The sequence below is a fragment of the Macaca mulatta genome, chromosome 5 (genome assembly GCF_049350105.2).
Source record: "Macaca mulatta isolate MMU2019108-1 chromosome 5, T2T-MMU8v2.0, whole genome shotgun sequence".
Taxonomy (NCBI): domain Eukaryota; kingdom Metazoa; phylum Chordata; class Mammalia; order Primates; family Cercopithecidae; genus Macaca; species Macaca mulatta.
This window is the reverse complement of record NC_133410.1, coordinates 64,706,098-64,730,239: the sequence shown is the minus strand read 5'-3', so window position 1 is coordinate 64,730,239 and position 24,142 is coordinate 64,706,098. Positions and strand designations below refer to the sequence as shown.

The 24,142-nt window shown below is 35.3% G+C and overlaps 1 pseudogene; it reads right to left on the bottom strand.

Annotated features, from left to right (window-relative positions):
- Positions 1-8,454: 8,454 nt before the first annotated feature.
- LOC100428073 (UDP-glucuronosyltransferase 2B4-like) lies at positions 8,455-24,142 on the bottom strand (annotated as a pseudogene).

The following is a 24,142-nucleotide window of genomic DNA, read 5'->3' as shown; positions in this document are numbered from 1 at the left end:
CCCGTAGGATCTTGGGGAGTACCGGGTACTGTCGGACTAGAACCAGAGGTGCTCCCAGTTTTAACTCTACCACCACTGGTGCCTGACTTACAGCCAGTCCAGGTGGCATACTTCAGCCCAAACTCCAGGAATTTTAGTAAGCAACCCATGCAATTCATTTACTGCTGGTTCCAGAGTCTTTTTTACATATAGTCTCCATTCTTCAGCTTACGGAACAGTAAAGGTTAACATCATAGCCTCTGGGCGAGGTAGGTTTATAGTTACATTCCCTTTTGGCCAAAATATAGTCTGTGCCTGCAGTTTTTGAAGGGGGTCTCTTCCCAGCAAAGGAACTGAACAATTTGGGAGGTATAGGAATTTGTGTTGGACTTCTCATCCTCCTATAACACACCTCTTTGACCAACAGGTGGGCCTCTTTTCAGAGACTCCAGTGCCTCCTACAATAGTTGCACAGTTCTTGGATAGTGGCCCTATAGGTTGGGCCACTACTGAGTGTTTAACTCTGGTGTCTACCGTAAAGTCCATTAGCTGGCCTCTGTCTTCTAATCTGATGTGGGCTCCTCCGGGCCCAAAGTGAAGCAGCCTGGTCTGTCCTAGTCCTCATATCCTTCAGCCCCTGCCAGTCTGATCAGATCAGTGTCTGGTTTCTCCTGGGTGTGGCAGCCCCCAACTGGTGGCCTTACTCTACCATGGCCCTGACCCTTCTCCTTGATATTATTCCCTGGGCACTGATCCTTCCAGTGTCCTTGTCTTTTGCACCATGCACACTGATCTCTTTCCAGCCTCGGTGGGCTCTCAAATCCCTGTCCATACTGGCCTCTTCCCCGCCCACGTCTGCGCCCACATCACGACCCCTTGCAAAGCCAGCTTCCCTCCCTGTGAGGGCTGCTGCCAGCAAATCACCCTTTTTCTTAAGCCTTCAATGAGCCTCCCTCTTTGCCTCCTGATCTGGGTTAATGTACAACTTGTGGCCACTTCAGTAAGCTGAGTAGCATTCATGCCTGCACAACCTTCCACTTTCTGCAATTTTCGCCTGATATCCCCCTGGGCCTGCAATACAAATGCCCTGTTCACCATGCGCCGGCCTCACTAAATCTTTTATAAAACTGACTGGGGCTTTCAGCTGCGCCCTGAAGCACCTCTGAGATTTTCCGTAAATTGATTGCCTTCCCTTAAACTTTGCAGGGGTTCCTCTTGGTATCTGGGCAGCTGCTGTCGTTGGGCTGCCTCATTTCGATCCTATGGGGGTCCTCTTGTTTCCCAGGGACGCATTTGCATAGCCGGAACACGACCTGACTGGAGACAGCTTGCTTGATTTTCCTAGCATTTCACCTTAACTTCCTGGAGCGAGCGCTCAGATTTTTCCATCTCAGCAGAGACTGGGGGCGTGTATCCTTTTGAGCTTGACTCCTCAGAGTCAGTAACTCTGGGTAAAGGGGGGTAGATTGGAACATATGGAGGAGGGGTCTCTTTTGCCTCCAGTGGTTCTTGCAAAACCGGTTTTTCCTGCGGCTTTGTTTCTGTCTCCGTGTTTGCCAGAGAAGCTTTCACTCTCCGCTCAGCTCATGCTACAAGCTCCTATGACTTTCTCTTTAACTCTGTGTTTACAGGCGAAGCTTTCACTTTGTCTTTGTCGCTGTCAGTGCAGCTGATTTCTCTGCTCCAGTGCGAGCATTCCGCAATAAGCTGCTAAACAGGGCTGCATTCGGCCATGAGTTAGTATAAGGAAATTTGGTCTGAACGCCATGACTGTCCTGCGACTCTGGTCACCACCTTAAACACATGGCCAATGGTCTCCCTATCTGTAGTACATTTGGCCGGCCAGCCAACACCAAAAGAGGGCTATTCTAATTCACAGAGAGCTCTCAGCATTCGATGAGTTAACTTGACTTCCTAACCCCCTGCAAACCTTTCTTAAAGTTCTTTAACATGCATTCTAATGGGGTGGGTTTGGATGCTTTTCCTCCCATTCCCTCAGGGTTATGACACAGCACATTCCCCTTTCCTTTCATTTTAGACCAATCAGACCCGGTTGGTCCTACACTTTGCTTGGATAGATGCTGGGATTGCTTCAAGGTCTGAGCTTTCATAATAGTGCTGTTATGAATATGGATGTGCAAATATCTCTTTGAGATCCTGATTTAATTGTTATGGATAAATATCCAGAAGAGGGATTGCTGCATCACATGGTAATCTTATGTTATTTTTTTTGAGAAGCCTCCACACTGTTTTCAGTAGTGCCAAGTTTTTAAACAAACCTCATCACTCAGTTCCTTTGGAAGGAGGGATGTGCCACAAGATACATTTCCTCTATTATTAATGCATAGTCATGCAAGTGTGCGTGTGTGTGTATTTGAATTAGTACATATAATAAGAATAAAAATAGCATCTTTGCACAGTAGTGGAGAAAGATACTGTTAAAAAATATGGAAAGCAGACTCTTTATTTATAATACTTTAATCACTAGTATGGATTCTTAGGAAGACTAGTGTTATTTATTTACATATCTTTAATGTTATATTTTTATAGTTATGGTAAATAACTTGTATTTATTCCAGGTAGCTTTTCTGTTTAGTCATGAGGATTTATTTACCTGATTATGAGCACAAAGGAAAAGTTACTTGTTATTGGGAAGACGTTGTGTATTTCTCTCAACTATGTAATCTAACATAAAACATTTTTTCATGTTCTTATTGGATGTTTACATATTCCCTGGTAAAATTCCTGTTTATATCTTTTAAACATTTTTCGATTAGGTTATTTGTCATTTTAACATTGAGCTGTAAGCTTTCTTTATGTATTTTTTATATAAGTCACTTATCAGGTATGTAACTTGCAAATATATACTTCAAACTCTGGTTTCTCTGTTGACTTTATTGTTGGTGTTTTTTGATGGGTGAAAATCTTAACTTTGATGAAACCCAGTTTATCAATTTTATTTTGGTTGCTTCTGCTCCTGGTGTGATATTTAAAAACCTTGCCAATTCAGTGTTTCAAAACATTTTACTGTGCTGTATATACAATTGTTTTTGGTGCTTTGAAATATTAATGAATTCATGCTGTCATCAACCCCATGAGGTTGATAATACTGTGACCACCACTGCCATTTCATTGGTGAGGAAGTTGAAGCAAATAAAGCCCAAGTAACGTGTCCAACCCCACATCGTCATGTCGTGCTTTCTCAGAGACTTGAATCAAGGGCATCTGGATCCAGAGTGCCAGCTCTAAACCACCATGTTTTGCTGACTCTTCTATTTGGGGAACAGATATTTTCAAAATATAATATTCCCTATTTTCCACTCATGTAGCTATATATTAATTATAATTTTATTACAAATGTATAATTTAAAATATGTAGAATTATTATTCCAGTTATGTATCACTACATGACAAATTGTTTCCAAATGTCAGGCCTTAAAACAACTGTAACAATTTTATTATCATTGCTCAGAGTTTGGGGGTGTTGGTTGGGCTAAGGTATGTGCTTCTTCCACAGAGTTTCTTATGTAGCTACTTTCCTATGGTGCCTTGGTCTATAATTATCTGAAGGTCATTCGCTTACATAATTAATGATTCAAGTTGAAGGGATAAGAGTGCTTGTGGGCTACCAGGATTTCTTAGGCATGTATTTTTGTCTGTCTGCCAAATTGTCATTTATTATGGGGACTACAGATTGAGTTAAGGAGGAGTGGATAGAAAAAGAAACATGCAAACAAAATATCCAAAAAGAGGGAGAGAAAGAGAGAGAGAACATGTTGTGTTTCCAACAGAACTTTGAAAGTTAAGCTGCATTATTTCCACTACATCGTTTTTGTTGAGACAGCTACAAAGTCTGCCAAACTTCGAAGGGAGGGGATGTTACTTGACAGGATAATTGTCAAAGTGTTTATAGTCCTGTCACAAAATCACAATCAATATAAACTTTTGAAGAAGACAGCAGAAGTTGTTAAGCTATTGTAAGATTCATAAAATATTAAAAATAATAAAAGAATAAAATATGAAAATTTTGTGAATTTAGATATCTTCAGTTTTTGCAAATTTTTAAACATTGTATTTTATGTATCCATAGGTATTTTAAACCTGGAATAAGTGTTCTAAAAAAAGCTGCAAATGAATAAAATCGCATGTGAGAAACATGGTCAATTCAAGTTTTTTGAATAAGTCTAATGAATTAATAATGAGATGTTAATTTTTCAAACTTTCTGTATTGATTTTATGTTTATTTTACAAATTAATTTTTAAACCTCATAAATAACACATGAAAATATTGTAAAAAGTTAAATACTGCAGAATTCTGTAGAAAAAAATCTAAAATTCCCATCCTTGGATTTATGTGTGGTCGTCTAGATTTCTTTCTTTCTTTCTTTCTTTTTGGTGTAAGTTTACATGTATTTTATGTTATTTCATTGCACGAAGACTTTTTTTTTCTGGAAACTACTTTTTCTATTTAGCAGTGGAATAAACTGTTCTCTGCAATGGCTACACTCATACATTTGTTGGAGCTATATGTGTTCATTGACTGGAGCCACTAGAGTGCTGGAGGAAATATTCTGTTCACACATGTGCTTATGTGGAAGGATTTCTGCATGACAGATTTCTAGATGTAGAACTTCAGTTTCAAACTGTATATTGACATTTTATTTTAGAAGATTATTTTGCATTATACTCCCTCAAAATTGATTTCTCAGGTGTTTATAGGTTGCAAATCTCTATAGCATTAATTTATTGGCATTGTTTCTCTTTTCCTGAGCACCAGTTACTTTATAATCACTTATATGTTTTTGGCAATTTTTACTTTGAAGTACACATTTATATTTACATTAAGTTTTATATTGGAATATTTCTCTTTTTTGGTTGGTGATTGTAGTACTTACTAAACAATAGATACCCATCTTTTAAGTGTGTTGTAAAATAGGTTTAATGTGAATTAATTCCGGCTTATAAGAATGATAAAACAACATTATTAACCTTTGCCACCTTATTATTCCTGCTTTTCTGTATCAATACTTGGATTATTTGTATAAAATATTCTGTTGTAAACACTTCCTATAATTTTTTTAACATCAGTGTTTTAGCGTATGTGTGTCTGTGTATGACATGAATCATATATATACATATACAAATACAAATCTATATATTTAGCAATCTATATATAGTGATATATATGTGTGTGTATACACACACACACACACATATATATAGTGATATATATTTAAATAATACCTTAGGCTCAAGAATATTTGTTGGGAAACTTGTTTAATGATGAGACTTCTGGTTAACAAAGACACCTGGGTTTCTGTCAATCTGGACCACTTTGATCATAAAGTACTTCACTGATGTGCAGATTAAAGGTGTATGGCTTAATTTAGCTATTTTCCACAAAATGTATACACTTTTTGTATTCTTTGTATATATCTTTTTGTTATGCTAAAAATTTAGTGTTGCCATATCATATTTATAGGAGGGAAGGATCAAAAGACTGTGGAAAAGAGAAAAAAATTAGACATGATCATTTAAAGTATAGTTATGTAGAATAATAATTATTATTTCAAACTGTCTTCAATAAACACATTGAATTTCCCAACATACCTATTAGATAGTAAAGTGATGCTTTGTCTTGTTTCAAAGGAAATGGACATGTATATATGCATATATGTTTAGCAAGATTGAAAATTGACTAAGTCCCTTTAGAATGCATTTCCTATATTATCACAAACTAAAATTAAGAACTTACATTTGCTATGAAAGGTCAAAAATGAGAATAAAACCACTATGAAATTTAGGATTGTTTTTCCTAGCTCTGTTAAGAATGATGATGATATGTTGATGAGAATTGCACTGAATTCATAGATTGCTTTTGGTTGTATGGTCATTTTCATAAAATTGATTCTACCCATCCATGAGCATGGGAGATGTTTCCATTTGTTTGTGTCTTCTATGATTTTTTTGACAGTATTTTGTAGTTTTCTTAGTGGAGGTCTTTCACCTTCTTGTTTGAGTATATTTCTAAGTATTTTATGTTTTTTTTTTTTTTTTGAATCAACTGTCATGAAAAGGGTTGAATTCTTGATTTGATTCTCAGATTGAAGTCTGCATAGCCAAAGCAAGACTAAGCAAAAAGAAGAAATCTGGAGGTATCACATTCCCCAACTTCAAACTACTACAAGGCTCTAGCTACTGAAACAGGGTGGCACTGGTGTAAAAACAGGTATGTCGACCAATGGAACAGAATAGGGAATCCAGAAATAAAGCCAAATACTTATAGCTAACTGATCTTTGACAAAGCAAACAGAAACATAAAGTAGAGAAAGGACACCCTATTCAACCAATGGTGCAGGGATAATTGACAAGCAACATGTAGTAGAATGATACTGAATCCACATCTCTCGACTTATTAAAAAAAATCTACTTAAGATGAATGAAAAAATCAAACCTAAGACCTGAAACAATAAAAACTCTAGGAGATAACATCAGAAAGTCTCTTCTGGACATTGGCTTAACAAGGACTTCATGACCAAGAACCCAAAACCAAATGCAACATAAACAAAGATAAATAGATGTGACTTAATTAAACTAAAAACCTTCTGCACAGCAAAAGAAATGATCAGCTGAGTAAACAGACAACTCACAGAGCGGGAGAAAATATTCACAAACTATACACCTGACAAAGGACTAATATTCAGAATTTATGAACAATTCAAACAAATTAACAAGAGAAAAATAAACAATACCATTAAAAAGTAGGCTGATCATGAATTGACAGTTCTCAAAAGAAAATATGCAAATGTCCATAAAACATAAAAAGATGCTCAACATCACTACTTATCATGGAAATACAAATCAAAACCACAATGCAATACCACTGTCCTCCTGTAAGAATGGACATCATTAAAAAGACCCCAAATAATACAATATTGTCATGGATGTGGTAAAAGGAAACACTTTTACACTGCTAGTGGAAATGTAAACTAGCACAACCACTATAGAAAACAGTATAGAGATTCCTTAAAGAACTAAAAGTAGATCTACAATTTTACCCAGATATCCTACTACTGGGTATCTACCCAGAAAAAAAGAAATCATTATATGCAAAGATTCTTGCACACACATCTTTACAGCAGTACAATTCCCAACTGTAAAAATATGGAACAAACCTAAATATCTATCAACCACTGGGTGAATAAAGAATATGTGATACACACACACACACACACACACACACACACACACACACACACAGGCACACTTGGAATACTACTCAGCCATAAAAAGGAACAAAATAATGCCATTAATGGCAACCTGGATGGAGTTGGAGACCATTATTCTAAGTGAAGTAATTCAGGATTAGGTAACCAAACATTGGATGTTCTCACTTGTAAGTGGGAGCTAAGCAATGAAAACGCCAAGGCTTAAGAGTAATATAATGGACTCTCAGGACTCCGGGAGAAGTCGGAACGGGAAGTGGGATAAAAGACTACATTTTGGGTGCTGTATACACTGAATGGGTGATGGGTGTGCCAAAGTTTCAGAAATCACAACTGAAGAAATTGTCCATCTAATAAAACACCACGTGTTCCCTAAAATTTATTGAAATAATTTAAAATACGAGAATAAAGTCAACCAATGAATATTTTTAAATGACCAGAAAAAATAGGTAAACTTAGGCTCAGGGTGAAAGATTGGCCCAGCAGAAGGTTGGGACTGGACCCCAGCTCTCCTGACTTTTAGTCCGGTGTTCTCTTCACCACTCACTCACTCATTTCTCCATTTCTATTTTTTTTTTTTTTTTGGACAAAGATGTCTTAATTTTTTTGATATCACATGGAAAGCCTGAATTGGCTCATAGAACCAAAGACTTAGTAAAATCGTTCAATATTACTGTAGGAAGCAGGTAGCAGTAGCTATATTTCTAATTCCACATATATTCTACTGGGGAAATGAGGAAAGCTCTAAAATAATAAACATTTTGCCACAAGTTTTGGGAAAAAACTGATGCTGAAGCAGCATGCACAGTAAAGGCCAAGCAGCACTACTCATTTCAAATTATTAAAAGGAAGAGAGAGTTTTTTAATACAATTCAATTGTTTAATAATTCCTTTAACAACAGTAAAATATGAAAATCCTGCTCAAAGTGAAGCCAAGTAATCTGAGTATTTGCAAAACAGTACCAATACTGTCAGTGGACTTCTTAATATTCTTGTGTTTAAGTAAAATATGTGAAATGTACTTAAACTCTGTATAAATTGTTTCATGGAACCTGTGAATGGGAGCAACAAATTTCAATATAAGCTCGACAAATTCAAATATCAGCTCGTATGGCTTTATACTATTTAATAATTTTGCCAATATTTTCCCTCTTGGCAAAAAGTATTTCTAACCGTTAAACAGGTATTAAATCTCTGAAAACAAATTTTTATTTGACAACGTAAGTAAGTTTTAAACAGAACGAAAGGAATTTTGCATCATAACCTTTCTTGCTGGAATAAACTGAAGAAGTCCCATCTATCTGGTTTCCCAGCTTCAAGACTCAAATACAGCTAATCTCTTTATCCCTCCTTTCCAGTTCTAGCAAATTTCCAGAAATAAAACATACAACATTTTATGATGGTAAATATCACAGTTGCCACACAGGCCAGCAGGAACCCAATCACATCCAAAGAGTGGTACTGGAACCAGGTGAGGTCGTGGGCTGCAACCTGAGGGTGCTTGGTTCCTTTATGGTGCCTGACAAATTCAGTCCAGAAGACTGCCCAACCTTTACTGGTTGATCATGACGAATTCTTGATAACTTCATAGTGTTCTCTTTATATCTGAAGGATTAACATAGAGATATCAAAATTGAAAGTAAGTTTATTTTCTTGAGCATATCAAGTCCATGTAAGGTTTTTATTTTTATTTTATTTATTTATTTATTTATTGAAACAGAGTCTCACTCTGTTGCCCAGGCTGGAGTGCAGTGGTGCAGGTTCGGCTCACCGCAACCTCCACCTCCCGTGGTGTCAAGAGATTTTCCTGCCTCAGCCTCCCAAGTAGCTGGGATTACAGGCTCACGCCACCATGCCTGGCTACTTTTTGGATTTTTAGTAGAGAGAGACAGGGATTTTCCATGTTGGCCAGACTGGTCTCGAACTCCTGACCTCAGGTGATCCCACCCACCTCAGCCTCCCAAAGTGCTGGGATTACAGGCATGAGCCACTGTGCCCGGCACATGAAAGATTTTTAAAGTGACAAATAATTCAAAGTAAATGACATATAATTGACATAGAATTTGTGCAATTTTGTTTGAGTCATCATAGAAACTTTGGCTTTTACATTGGAATTTTATCATTGACAAATTTTATAAAGTAAAACGGAAAGTCAGGAAAATTAATTTCTTACAGGCAAAACAAATATAAGCCATTTTATTATTATTTTTTTGTTTGTTAATTTTTAGTTTTTGTGGGTATTTACCAGGTATATATACTTATGGGTTGCATGAGATGTTTTGATACAGGCTGCAATGTGAAATAATCACATCATGGAGAATAAGGTATCCCTCCTTTAAACATTTATCCTTTGTGTTGTGAACAATCCAATTATACTCTTTTAGTTCTCAAACAGGCATATAAGAACGTGGGCAATGTCATGAGCAATTTTAAGTGCTTTAGGAAAGATAGTGAAAATACAATTTGAGAATTATCATGTTTAAGTTCCAAAAAGGAATTGTGTCACGCTGAGTGAAATGCCTCATAGCTGACTAGTCACTCTGCTTCTATCCTACCTTTTGTCTCCTACTGTTTCCTACCCGGTAGCCAAAATGATATTTTTGAAATAAAAGTCAGATTTTGCCACTCCCCTAATTGAGATTTTTGCCTGACTTCTCATCATATTAAGAATAAAATCCAACTCTGTTATTTGGCCTACAGGACCCTGCAATATCAAACACTGGCAAGTTCTTCTCCTAACAATTTTTCTACACACACTAGGTCTTCTAGAGACATTGGCCTTCTATTTTTCTTTAGGGTGCCAAAAGGGTTCTCACCATAGCATCTTTTCACATTTTGCCCCCTCTCTTGTGCTCTTGGAACATTCTTTCTTGCAACAACCCAAGGCATGCTTCTATCTCTTTTTGAGGCTTCCCTCTAAGTGTTACCTCTAAGAGAGGTTTTTCCTGGCCACACTATGATGGAACCTCTAGGATTTTCTCTATTGTTTTATGCTTATTTTGATATTCAATTCTTAGAATTTTAAGTACATTATATATCTTATAAAATGAACCTTTAAATATTAAAGCCAAAAGATAAATATACATAAACTAAGTGAATAGGTCAAAAGTGTAAGATCATCTTGAACATTATCTTGAAGAGAAGATACCAATTTACTTACTCTTGAGATCATGGTGTAGGATATCACAACCTGCTTAGAATAACTCTCTTGTCCTGAACCATTTAGTCACTACTTTTGTCTTCCAATTAAATAGTAGCCTGACTTCAAATATCATACATTAATTTTCTTTGTTTATGTAACTGAATTATATAACATATATTCATTAGAGTCTATTTTTTAAAACTTTTGTGTAGCAGTTGTTGGTTAATACCATTCCTGTGTAGTATTTTGTTGATGGATAAACCACTGATTATGTCATCGTTTTATGAGCAATAGACATTTGGTTTACTAGCAATTTTTGGACAATATTAATAAGTCTGTCATAAACATTCTTGTATATGAAATGCAAGAGATCTTTGCCCCCCCTCACAAGAGGTGTGACAGCTGTGTGGCTCATCTGTTCAGTCGCCATGCACGTTCAAGCCCCTTACAGGAGAGGGAGCATGCAAACAGGCAAGTGCAGGAGCCTGGGCGAGCGCCCCAGGGCTCTGACCCCACGGCAGCATACAGGGGTGGGAGACTGCAACTCCTGAAGCCCAAATAGGTATGTGTTAGTGTACTCTTTTAGCCTTGCCATGTACTGATGACTTAAGTGTTAACCAGTTCAGTGTCCTGTTAGTACTCAGGTCCTTGTCCAGCATCCAGGAAGAATCAGGTTGCACATGGACTTGAAGGATGAATGCAGGGGTTTTATTGAGTGGTGGAGGTGGCTCTCAGTGGGATGAATGGGGAGCTGGAATGGTGATGGAGTGGGAAGATGATCTTCCTCTGGAGTTTGGTCATCCAGCATCCAATCTCCTCTCCTCTCTAACTGTCTTCAGCTGAACTACTCTCGACATTCAGAAACTCCTTCTCTTCCCTCTGACGCATCATTCTGCCATTCTTCTGCTCTTCTGTTCATGCCGGGGGCTTGGGGTTTATATGTGTACAGAATAGGGGTGTATGGTGGGCCAAACGGCAACTTTGGGCCTCAAAAACAGAATGTCTCTTCTCATTTAGGGCCAAGAGTTTTCAGGCTTGAGGGTGGGACCTTTGGAGGGGAACCAACCAGTTCTACCCAGTATTTTTCTGTTTCCTGTCCATGTCATATACAGCACTAGGTTTCCATATGTATACATATCTGTTGGGTGTATAATTGAAAGTAGAGTTGCTGAGATAAAAGTCCATGCATAATTATAATTCACTTCTTGACTTCGTTTTTTTTTTGAATTTTTAATTTTTAAAGTTTTATTTATTTATTAAATTTATTTTTGGAAACAGTTTTGCTCTTGTTGCCCAGGCAGGAGTGCAATGGCACGATCTTGGCTCATGCATCCTCCAACTCCTGGGTTAAAGCAATGGCTTATGCCTGTAATCCCAGTACTTCGGGTGACCAAGGTGGGTGGATCATCCGAGGGCAAGAGTTTGAGTTCAGCCTGACCAACATGGTGAAACCCTGTCTCTACTAAAAATACAAAATTGTCCGGGCATGGTGGTGCATGCTTGTAATCCCAGTTACTGGGGAGGCTGAGACACGACTTTAAATTTTTTTGAAGTGAGCTTTCTCAGTTTCCAAAATTAAAGATATTTTAGTTATACTTTTAAAAAATCTCCCTTTCTTCCATTAAGGCTGGATCATATATTCTTTATGATATTGAATCTTTTCAAATTTACTGAGTCTTGATTTATGGCCCACCACAGGTCACTTCAAATAATTATTAACAATTCAACATGCTCTAAGAAAATATGTCTTCCAGTTGACGTATATAATACATACATGTGCATATATTTATATACATATATATATGCATGCATGTGTGTGTGTATCATGTTACATTATAAGGTTCCATTTTTTAACTGTGTTCTTCTAATGTTTTCTGTCATTTCTCATTACTTGCTCCTCTTTTTACAGTCTGTTTAGATTTAATGGAAGTATCTGTATATTTACATTTAAATAAACCACCTTATTTTATATTTCTTTTATATTGGTCCAACCTGCTTTATGGTACAATCTGTTATAAAAGCATTCCTTTAGGTGATACCTTTCTTACATAAAAACATTATTGATAGTAGTTATAAATGCTGAGTTGATGGGAGCTGGATTGGGTAGACATGTTGTACGTTGTACCCTTTGGAGTATAAATATATCAATTATTAAAAATTTAATTTATTACAATTAATTTTTTTGTACTTCAAAAGCCATCATTAAAAAAGTAAAAAGTTAGCACACCAAGAATAAAACAAAATATTTGAAAATTATATATCTAATATTATATCCATGATATATAAATAGTTCTTAAAAGTCAATAATGGGACAAGTAGCAAAGTTTAAAAATGTTTCAAGGATTGGAATCGACATTTTTCCAAAGAAGATAAATGGTCAGTGAGCACATATAACAATGCTCCACATTTTTAGCTGTAATGAAAATTCAATCGAAAACCATAAGAGATCATTTCACACCCACTAAGAAGGCTACAACAAAAAGATAATAATACATGTTGGCCACAGTGTGGAGGAATTGGAAGCCTCTTGCTTTGTTGGTGGCAATGACAAATATAACAAGTACTTTGGAAAAGAGTTTAGCAGTTCTTCATAAACATACAGTTCCCACATGAGCCAGCAATTCCACTTATAGTATCAATCCCGAAGAAAAACATGTTTATCGAAAAACATGTGTAGCAATGTTCCTAGTAGCCACAATTGGAAACAATTAAAAAGCCAATGAAATGATAAGTGAACAAAGAAAATATGGCATATCCATACTATAAAATATTATACTGCTGCAAAAAAAAAAAAAAAAAAAAAAAGAAAATACACACTACAACGTGAATGAATCTAAAAACCATTAAAAAAAAAAAAGTTATGCTCAGTGAAAGAAGTCATTTATACAACACCCTAAATTGTATGATTCCAGATCGCTTCATGACTCACAAGCATTCTAAATATATTGGGATTTTACACCTTAAATAGGTGGGTTTTAAGTCATGGAAATCACATGTAATTATTAAACCTGTTACAATAATGGAAACAATAAAAATAAATTTTTCATCAAGAAAGTAGTTATGCTTTTAGAGATTTTAGATATTTAATTAAAATATTTTATCATATTCCTTTCAGTTTATCCTTCCTTTCTACTGTGGACTGATTATATGATTTTTTAAAAAACTGTCTTTTTAGGAAAAGAAGGAGTCAAATTGTCCCTGTTTGCAGATGACATGATTGTATATTTAGAAAACCCCATCATCTCAGCCGAAAATCTCCTTAAGCTGATAAGCAACTTCAGCAAAGTCTCAGGATACAAAATCAATGTGCAAAACTCACAAGCATTCTTATACACCAGTAACAGACAAACAGAGAGCCAAATCATGAATAAACTCCTCTTCACAATAGCTTCAAAGAGAATAAAATAGTTAGGAATCCAACTTACAAGGGATATACCTCTTCAAGGAGAACTAGAAACCACTGCTCAGTGAAATAAAAGAAGACACAAACAAATGGAAGAACATACCATGCTCATGGATAGGAAGAATCAATATTGTGAAAATTACTACAGTGCCCAAGGTAATTTATAGATTCAATGTCATCCCCATTAAGCTACCAATGACTTTCTTCACAGAATTGGAAAAAGCTGCTTTAAAGTTCATATGAAACCAAAAAAGACACCACATTGCCAAGACAATCCTAAGCCAAAAGAACAAAGTTGGAGGCATCACGCTACCTGACTTCAAACTATACTACAAGGCTACAGTAACCAAAATAACATGGTACTGGTACCAAAACAGATATATAGACCAATGGAACAGAACAGAGTCCTCAGAAATAATATCCCATATCTACACCCATCTGATCTTTGACGAACCTGACGAAAACAACTAATGGGACAGGATTCCCTATTTAATAAATGATGCTGGGACAATTGGCTAACAATAAGTAGAAAGCTGAAACTGGATCCTTTCCTTACTCCTTATATGAAAATTAATTCTAGATGGATTAGAGACTCAAATGTTAGACCTAAAACCATAAAAACCCTAGAGGAAAACCTAGGTAATACCATTCAGGACATACACATGGGCAAGGACTCCATGTCTAAAACAGCAAAAGCAATGGCAACAAAAGCCAAAATTGACAAATGGGATCTAATTAAACTGAATAGCTTCTGCACAGCAAAGGAAAATACCATCAGAGTGAACAGGCAACCTACAGAATGGGAGAAAATTTTTGCAATCTACGCATCTGACAATGGGTTAATATCCAGAAACTACAAAGAACTCAAACAAATTTACAAGAAAAAAAAACCCCATCAAAAAGTGGGCAAAGGATATGAACGGACATTTCAAAAGAAGACATTCATATAGCCAACAGACACAGGAAAAAAGGCTCTTCATCACTCGTTGTCAGAGAAATGCAAATCAAAACCACAATGAAATACCATCTCACACCAGTTAGAATGGCAATCATTAAAATGTCAGGAAACATCAGGTGTTGCAGAGGATGTGGAGAAATAAGAACATTTTTTTCACTATTTATGGGACTGTAAACTAGTTCAACCATTGTGGAAAACAGTGTGGCGATTCCTCAAGATTCTAGAACTAGAAATACCATTTGGCCCAGCCATCCCATTTCTGGGTATATACCCAAAGGATTATAAATCATGCTGCTGTAAAGACACATGCACACATATGTTTATTGCAGCACCATTCACAATAACAAAGACTTGGAATCAACCCAAATGTCCATCAGTGACAGACTGGATTAAGAAAATGTGGCACATATACACCATGGAGTACTATGCAGCCATAAAAAAGGATGAGTGCACGTCCTTTGTAGGGACATGGATGCAACTGGAAACCATCATCTCAGCAAACTATGGCAAGAACAGAAAGCAAACACCGCCTGTTCTCACTCATAGGTGGGAGTTGAGCAATGAGATCACTTGGACACAGGAAGGGGAACATCACACACAGGGGCCTATTGTGGGAGGGGGCAGGGGGGAGGGGGAGGGAGAGCATTAGGAGATATGCCTAATGTAAATGATGAGTTAATGGGTGCAGCACACCAACATGGCACATATACACATATGTAACAAACCTGCAGGTTGTGCACATGTACCCTAGAACTTAAAGTCTATTAAAAAAAAAAACAAAAACAAAAAAACAAACCTGTCTTTTTTATATTAGGTATATTACTTTAAAATTACTTTTGTATAGACCATTGTTTCACCATTGGATACCCATTACATGTATGGAGTTCAAAACACTATTTTTAAATAACCACTCCAAAATATAAGATGATTTCAGATTGGTTACATCATGTAAATTCTTTCAAAATTAGTCTCTTAAAAAAAGGATGAAACTCATACCTACTATTGAGAAGATAAGCTGTCTATAAATACTACCTAGTAAAAAAATATTGTTACACTCACAAAGGGTCATTAATTACTGTCTTCAGTGCATTGAACAAGTCTGTACTTGACACTGTGTTGAAGCCCAATCTAATAGATGCTCCCCTGGCCTTCATTTGTGTAATGTTATCAGGTCGATCCTCCTCATACAATCAATGCCCACCATAGGGATCCCATGGTAGATCACCTGGTGATGCCATTGGATCCATCATGTGTAAAAAAAGCACTGGTTTTTGGATGACCTAAGACTGGATAAATTTTAGCAATATTATTCATAGGAATAAAATGAGGAATGAACAACTAAACGCTCAAGTGACAGTGTTTTCTAGTTAAAACATTGAACTAAATTAAAATTGTGTTTCAGACTTCAGAGGAAGGAGCCCCTACTTCTGCTGGAGAGGTAAGTGAAAGCTATATGGTGTGTGTGACTTCAGACTGAAAAAAAATTAAACAAGATTAACAGTTGGACTAAAGAAAAAGTGCAATCTAAATAAAATGTGCAGAAAAAATAAAAGAAGCACTGAAAAGGGATGAACATGTAAGAATGTTTTCTCTTAAGTGCAGTCACAGAATGTGAAATGTGAGATGTGCAAGGCAGCAGGCAGTGGGGTGGTGGTGGTGCTAGGATTGCAGAAAGACAGGTCATACTTCATCATGATATGTGTCATCACATTATGATTAAGATTAGGAATTTAATCCTACAGAAAATGCAGAGTCCCTGGTGATAGCAGAAGAGCTGTTATTTTTAGTGACATTTGAAATAACTCTGCATAAAAAGAAAGAACAAGTGTAAAGTTATAGAAATAGGAGACAAAGAGACAGTCTATGAAGTTGCAAACAATTCGGTGAGACGTAATAACACCTGAAATAAAAATACTCTGATTCTGAAAATAAAGAATGTGAATGTATATCAAAAAATGCCAACAATTATAGCTTATTATTTTCCCCATAGGAATGGAAAATAAATATAGAGAAGTTTCATTTTATTTTTATGTTTTTCCATAATACATTTTCAACAACCTTATTTCATGATTAATAATTAATGCTCTAATGGGCTATTACTAATATATTCAGTATTTGTACTCCAGAGTGATGCCAAGAAGGTCAATCTGGGGTATCCACTTGTATACCTGAGTACTGAGTCCTAAGGCATATGGTCTATTCCCGTCAAATCTCCACAGAACCTGTGACAGAAAAGAAATATCTTATTCCATGAGTAGAACTCCAAAGTCATAGAATGTTAGAACACTAAAGATATTAAGAATAAGATCAGGGATGTTGGGTAATAAAATTACTCAAAGACTGATGTAAATAGAATGCTAACACTTCATTTTCTTAACTTCTATAATTAGTTATGTATGTAAGGAAATCAGGATTTTCCAAATAATAGCTTGGAAAAAATGAGATTATAGATGAAAAGTTCAAGTATTTGGAAAATTGTTAGGCTTTTCGAAAGAAGACCCATGTGCGGCCAACCATCATATGAAAAAAGTTTAATATCACTGCTCATTGAAGAAATGCAAATCAAAATCACAATAGATACTATTTTGCACCAGTCATAATGGCTATTATAAACTCAAAAGGTAGTACATGCTAGTAAGATTGTGTAGAAAAAGGAATGCTTATACTCTGTTAGTAGGAGTGAAGTTGGTCAACCATTGTGGAAGACAGTGTGGCACTTCCTCAAAAACCTAGAGGCTAAAATACAATTCAACTCACCAATCTCATCATTGGGTATATACGGAAAGGATGAAGAATGATTCTCTTATGAAGACACATACACATGTTTATTAATAGCAGTAGTATTCACAATAGTAAAGATATGGAATCAATCTTAATGCCCATCAATGATTTACTGAATAAAGGAAATGGAATGGTATACATATACACCATGGAATATTATGCAGCCATAAAAAGAAAATTAAAAAAAAAAAAAAAGATTTTGTATTTTACAGATACATAGATGGAGCTGGAGGCTGTTATCCTTAGTAAACTAGCATAGAAAGAGAAATCCAAATATCACATGTTCTCACTATTAAGTGGAAGCTAAAAGATGAGAACACATGGAAACATAGCAGGGAACAACATACGCTGGGGTATATTGGAGGGTGGAGAGCAGGAGGAGAGAGAAGATCGGGTAAAATAACTAATGAGTACTGGTCATAATGCCTGGATGATTAAACAATCTATAAAACAAACCCCCATGACACAGATTTATCTATGTAAGAAACCTGTTCCTGTAGGCCTGAACTTAAAATGAAAGTTAAAAAATGAAATAAATTTAATATTAAACACATAAAAATTATAAAAAAATATATGCATGCAAAAAATTTAAATACTCATTATAATTCTTGTGAGAATAAGCAGTAACAATTTAGTAATGACCTATATGTTTATTTTGTTTTATGTATTTTATACTAGTTTTCTTCTTCCACATTGACTATTAATTTATTCATTTTTTAAGTGACATAGGAAGTATTTCATATAATTCTGATTGTCTATAAATTATTATATTAGAGTTTTGTGTCCTTTGATTGACAAAAAAGCAAGCTGATAAAATAAGCTAATTGTAAGAAATAAATTAATGCTACAAAGGGACTATGTATAACTTCTTTCAAATTACAAATTATCAAGCACTACTTCGAGGAGAAATTTCAAGGGACCATTTCTGAGACAAATTCAGAGTATTATCAGTATTGCTAATTTTGGTTGCTGTTTCAACATTGAAATGAGGAACCTTTTGGTATCATAAATAAAGATAGAGCTATAGAATACATTCAAAATTGTGTTTTTCTGAATTTGGTTAACTGATTGTTAACACTTAGAAAATGTGTTATACAAAGTGTTGACTACAGTGATGAATATGTTCTACTATAGCCAAGACATTTTTATGTTTAAGTTACTAATTATGGAACTCCCAAGCAATCCTCATAAACTGAACAATAATTTACAGTGTTTAACTTTTACTTGTTATATCAATATTAAAATAACTGAGTTTTCAGCAAAACACATTAGTATAGGTCATTACAAGAAGACTATATCAGATAAGGAACTAAAAAGTAATTGACAAATACACAAATGTCACCATTTTATTCTATACAGAAGAAAATATGTTTCCTACTATGTTCTATGGAGGGAACATCTGAACCTGTTCCCCCACCTGGCTTCCTTCTCTTTGACTCCTTCCTATAATTCCTTCTGCTGCCTCCATTGGGAGGAGTTGTTAATCTGATAGTGCTGACTCCTTGTGGGACTATATTTTATACAGCACAGCATCCACCTTCAGGTCAGGATCTATCCCCATCCTTTCTCTTTAATCTTCCTGCTTCAGACATTGGCTGGGCCCAGTTCAGCAAGGGAGGCTGCTTTTACTCTTTCTCCAAATCTACCTGGCAGGTGGGAACTTGGACTAAGTCTGTCAGCCTGGGCCGTTCTTTCTCTGAATCATACCCTGAACATCACTCAGATAAGCCTAATCCAAAATGTACAGAAACTATACGAGGCTGGATTACATGGCAAGCTTAAACTGCATGATGCATGTTAGACATTTGCATATAGTATAAGTTTTAAATTATTCCTTCATTTAAGATGTTGGATTACTTCCAAAGTTAATTTTATGAATATTTTCCATAAATATTAAATACACACATCTTGACTTATTTTTTCTCAGTATGATTACGTGAAACTATATTGTGAAACCAATAGTTATTTGCATTTTTAAATCACTAGAAACATTTTGCCAAGTGTCTTTTTTTCTTAAAATATACACACATATTCTGAGAATCTAATATATAATTGAAAAGGAAACAACTTTGGTTAACAATTGCTCTACATAATGAACAATTAGAGAACCCATTTTACAACCATTGATTTTCATTCAAATCTTTCTGCAACTTAATAACAACAGTTACTCTTAGTAATTATCACTATTTACTACTGGTCATCCTTTTTCTTCTCCTTCTACACTTCCTACTATCTTCTGCCTCCTATTGGCACTATCACTTTCCCTTAATGTGAATAGGGAAATCTTTCAATACTAAAGTAGGATGGCATAGAATTTTTATCAGTCTTACCTCAGCTTTAGTCTCTTTCAAAAATTATAAAGCACATAGAATTTGCATTCAACATAGATATTGTATTTTAACCATGGAATAAATTCTTAGTTTGATATAGACAAAAATCTTAAGAGATTGCTTATTAATGTACTAAAGAATGCTTACTTTCTACATATGTCTTAAAAGTATGATATTAATTTAAAATGTATGAGGGTCTTGTGTTCCTTTGAAAAGAATATCATCTTCTAAGTAGAATTCTTTCGTTATTGTAAACTAAGTTTACTACTATACATATACAAGTGATAGAAACTATTTGGCATTTATAATAAGTGGATCGTTCATTTCCTCCATGCTTCTCTGTAGGGAGCTTTGGTGTTTAGACACAAGTTCCACCAGGAAACTGTACTGAGTTGCTCGTCGTAAGACTGAAAACACCTTCTGTAATAGGACATGTTTCTGATCTAAGATGTAAAACTCTGGTATCTCAGAGTAGAATGAGTTACATTCTTGAATAAAATCAAGTGAACACTGGATTTAGCTGCAAATATTATTAGGGGTACACATTTATATCATTGAGTTATTCTTTTAAGTTAGAATACTTAAGATCTGCATCACTTACAGTAGAATTTCAGAATTCCTTTCATTTATTATTATTATTACACTTTAAATTCTAGGGCACATGTGCAGCTTTCCCGTCTTACTGGCAAAACTAGTATGTCTATTTTTATTCAAGTCCACAATATATCTGTCATCCACGACTCTTCAAGAGAATGTCATCTTGATGTGCTGAACAATCTGGTTCTGTAAAATGAAGAATGATATCTCAAGTGACTTGCACATGTTAGGTAATTAGTAGTGTTAGTAATCATAACAAAATAATCATAATTGCAAAATTAATATTTCTCTCTCGCTGAATATATAACAGAGACATTTTAAGTGTTTTTTCTGTATTAACATTTTTTTTCCACAAAACACAATATGAAGTGGGTACTATTACTGTAAATGTAGGCATGATTATTTCTATCAACATTGTAATTCAGTTTTCCATCAACTGCTACCAGATTCCATGCAAAATTTCCCAAATGGTCTGCTCTTTCTTTCTTTCTTTTTTTTAAATTACCTTATCATATATCTTCATTTCCTAACTCTTTTTAGTAGTTCTCAAATGTGCTTAATAAATAAATTAGCTCCTAATAAGTATCTGGCTCTAACTTGCCTCTCAGCATCATCTGATTCTCACTCAGCCTTTCCCTGCAAACTCAACTTAGAGTCTTGAGAACTTTCCTCAATACTTTACCTTCTTTTCTTTTTTGTGTTTTCCTCACCTCTCAACATTTCACCAATTTCTGCACATTGTTCAGCTCTCAGCTTCATTATCAGTGAGTCCAGGATACTTTCTATTATCTCCACTGACACTATCTTGTCACTGCATTTTTCCTTGAGATAAAAGCTTTTGCACAATTTTTATTACTTGCACATATTCTGTCTTTTGAAACAGAATGTAATGTGTGTGGGGACAGAAACTGTGTCTACGTTTTTCCTCTTGCCTGTGGTTTGTGTTAAACGTTTTATAAACATTCTTTTAATGAATGATCAATACCTTCTCACGTGTTGCATAATCAAGACTTATATTTAACCAACCCTATTTTCAAAGTCTTCTTAGTATCCCTCTCTATCTATAATAATGATGAAACTCACATACTTGTGATGGTATCAGCAAGTTAACATGTACACGAGTTCCTAGTTGGTATCTGCGTTACCCTGCCCACTGCCCATCTTTGTTTCTGTGTAAGTCAAACACTCTGCATGAAGACTGTAGAATTATTCCTACTAAAATTTCAAAGCCAACAACACAAAACCAACAATATTATCTTTACTGTAGGTAAGGATTTGGCAGGTTTGCAGTGCAGTCCTCCAACAAAATCAACATTTGGTAAGACTGGATGAGGAAATTGAAAATCCCAGGAGTTTTGAGTAAGTCATATGTCAACTTTCCCCATTGTCTCAGATAAGGTAGTGGGTATTCCTGAGAAGAACAAGGAAAGAAAAGATGGATGACACAAGATAATTACATTAGGTAATTTTCAGAAAGGGATTAGAATAATGTAGGCAAAAATGTAGGCAAAGTATCTGTACTTTGAAATACGTAAACATATAGTCAAATATTATAAGCACAATTTAATTTTTATGTAGTATATATTTTGCCTGTGTGTATTTATAAGAAAAGCAAAGTGATAATAGAATTTTGAGGGTCAACTACATCATAGCCAGTGTCACATCAGAATACTAACAATCGTAACCAATTACTAAAATAATCTAGAGAGAAGTAAACATCCATTTCTTTACCCTTTAAAACTTCAATAGTAGCATATAAACATTTAAACAACTCTTCGAGCTCCACGATCAACTAATTCTGCTGTACCCATAAAAACAACTTTCTAAGAAATAGTCTCGTTTCCACAGTTCATTAAGCTAATCCTTTTATTTTTGGTCATTCAAGTGAACTGTGGGCTATTTTGAGAGTGTGGCTGAAATCCTTGTACTCACTACTGCTTTTCATTCATGCTAGGGTATTAATCATATTAGCTTTTAAGTAAATATATTTGCAAATTACAGATAGAAAATTTTGAGAAATTATTCAAATAGAGATTTGTACCCAACCTAAATATGGCTCATATTTTATAATACACATAGTTTAAAAAAAAAAAAAACTATATAGATATAACAATGTTCAGACTTCAACAAGATGATTGGTCTTAAAATAAATAATTTCCAATCTTTTAGTGTAGGAATGTATAGACATTGGAAACTACAAATTACCCTTAGTGGTTTTTGCCTTTGAGAAAGGGGTACCATTTCTCTCAACTGTGAAGGAAACCTTCTGGTGACATGGGGATATATTTTAATTTCAGAATAAGGAAACTGAGGTATGCAAAGAAAAATAATTTCTGCAATGCTGCATAGATAGTTGTAGAAAACTGAGTAACTACTCAATCTACATGTATGCATTCAGTAAGATGCTTGTGGATGGGTCTGACTTTTTTTAAAATGAAAAAAAATTAATAGTAGAACAGATGTGTGATTGTTTAAAGAAATATTAGGTGCACTAATTTACAGGTTTATGACTTCCTAGAATGTTCTGTGTGAGCAATGGCCACAAGGTTTTAACTAACCTTATAATTTAAACTTTGCTATAATATTTGTACAATTGATAGATCATCTTGTGTTTTCATTTCATAAATTCACTTACAAAAACTCCACTACCAGCCTCGTGTGGTGGCTCATGCCTGTAATCCCAGCACTTTGGAAGGCCGAGGCAGGCATATCACTTGAGGTCAGGAGTTTGAGACCAGCCTGCCCAACATGATGAAACCCCCTACCTACTAAAAATACAAAAAATTAGGCAAGTGTGCTGACACATTCCTGTAATCCTAGCAGTGAACTGAGATTGTATCACTGCACTCCAACCTGGAAGACAGAGAAAGACTCCACCAAAAGCAAGCAAGCAAACAAACAAACAAACAAAAACAAAAAGGAATTTAAAAAACCAAGTATCCTGACTTTATTGCTTTATATATGCTCAGCTTCAAAGACACAAGAAAGTTAATCTCCATGTTACCAATTGAAAAATTTACTTACCTAGAACTTCACTGGAAAACTGATCCTACTTCTTCATATTAAATATTTGGAACTGATATAGGAAATAAACCACATAGATCATATTTTTTTACCCTCTCCATGAAAATCATTTGGTCACTTAATTCTGACATAACAACAAGTATGTAGGAAGGTGGAAATAGAAATCTTCCACTATGCTTTTCAAGTGTGTAGCCAGCAGAAAAGGGGAGACTGTACACAAAGGGTATGTTAAATAGCTCAGCCAGCAGCTCCCCGCAGGGAACAATCGCATCTGCAGGAACAGCATCAAATTTTGACTCTTGTAGATTCTTCATAAGTTTCTTATTTGAAACTCCATCCTTACAGAACTTTCTAATTATGTCATTAAATGTACAGATGATTTCTTGTACTTGTGAAAAATATGACCAAAATGTGTCTTTTGGAAGGTCTGACCATGATGATATCCTCAAAGTCAGTTTTAGTTAAAGATGCAGGATAAATTTCAAGTTTAAGAGTAGATGGGCTGTTGGGATAAAAAAAAAATGGAAGCTGAAGATGCCAATACAGTCACCTCATGACTCCTCTGGACAAGCTCATCCAGGATTCTCTCTATATTCATCCAATGACTGAAATCTGTGAGCCACACCAGTGCCTTTCCACAACTCCCAGAGCTAATGTAACAGGTCAGCTGTATCAGCAACAAAAAACTGGAGTCCATTTCAT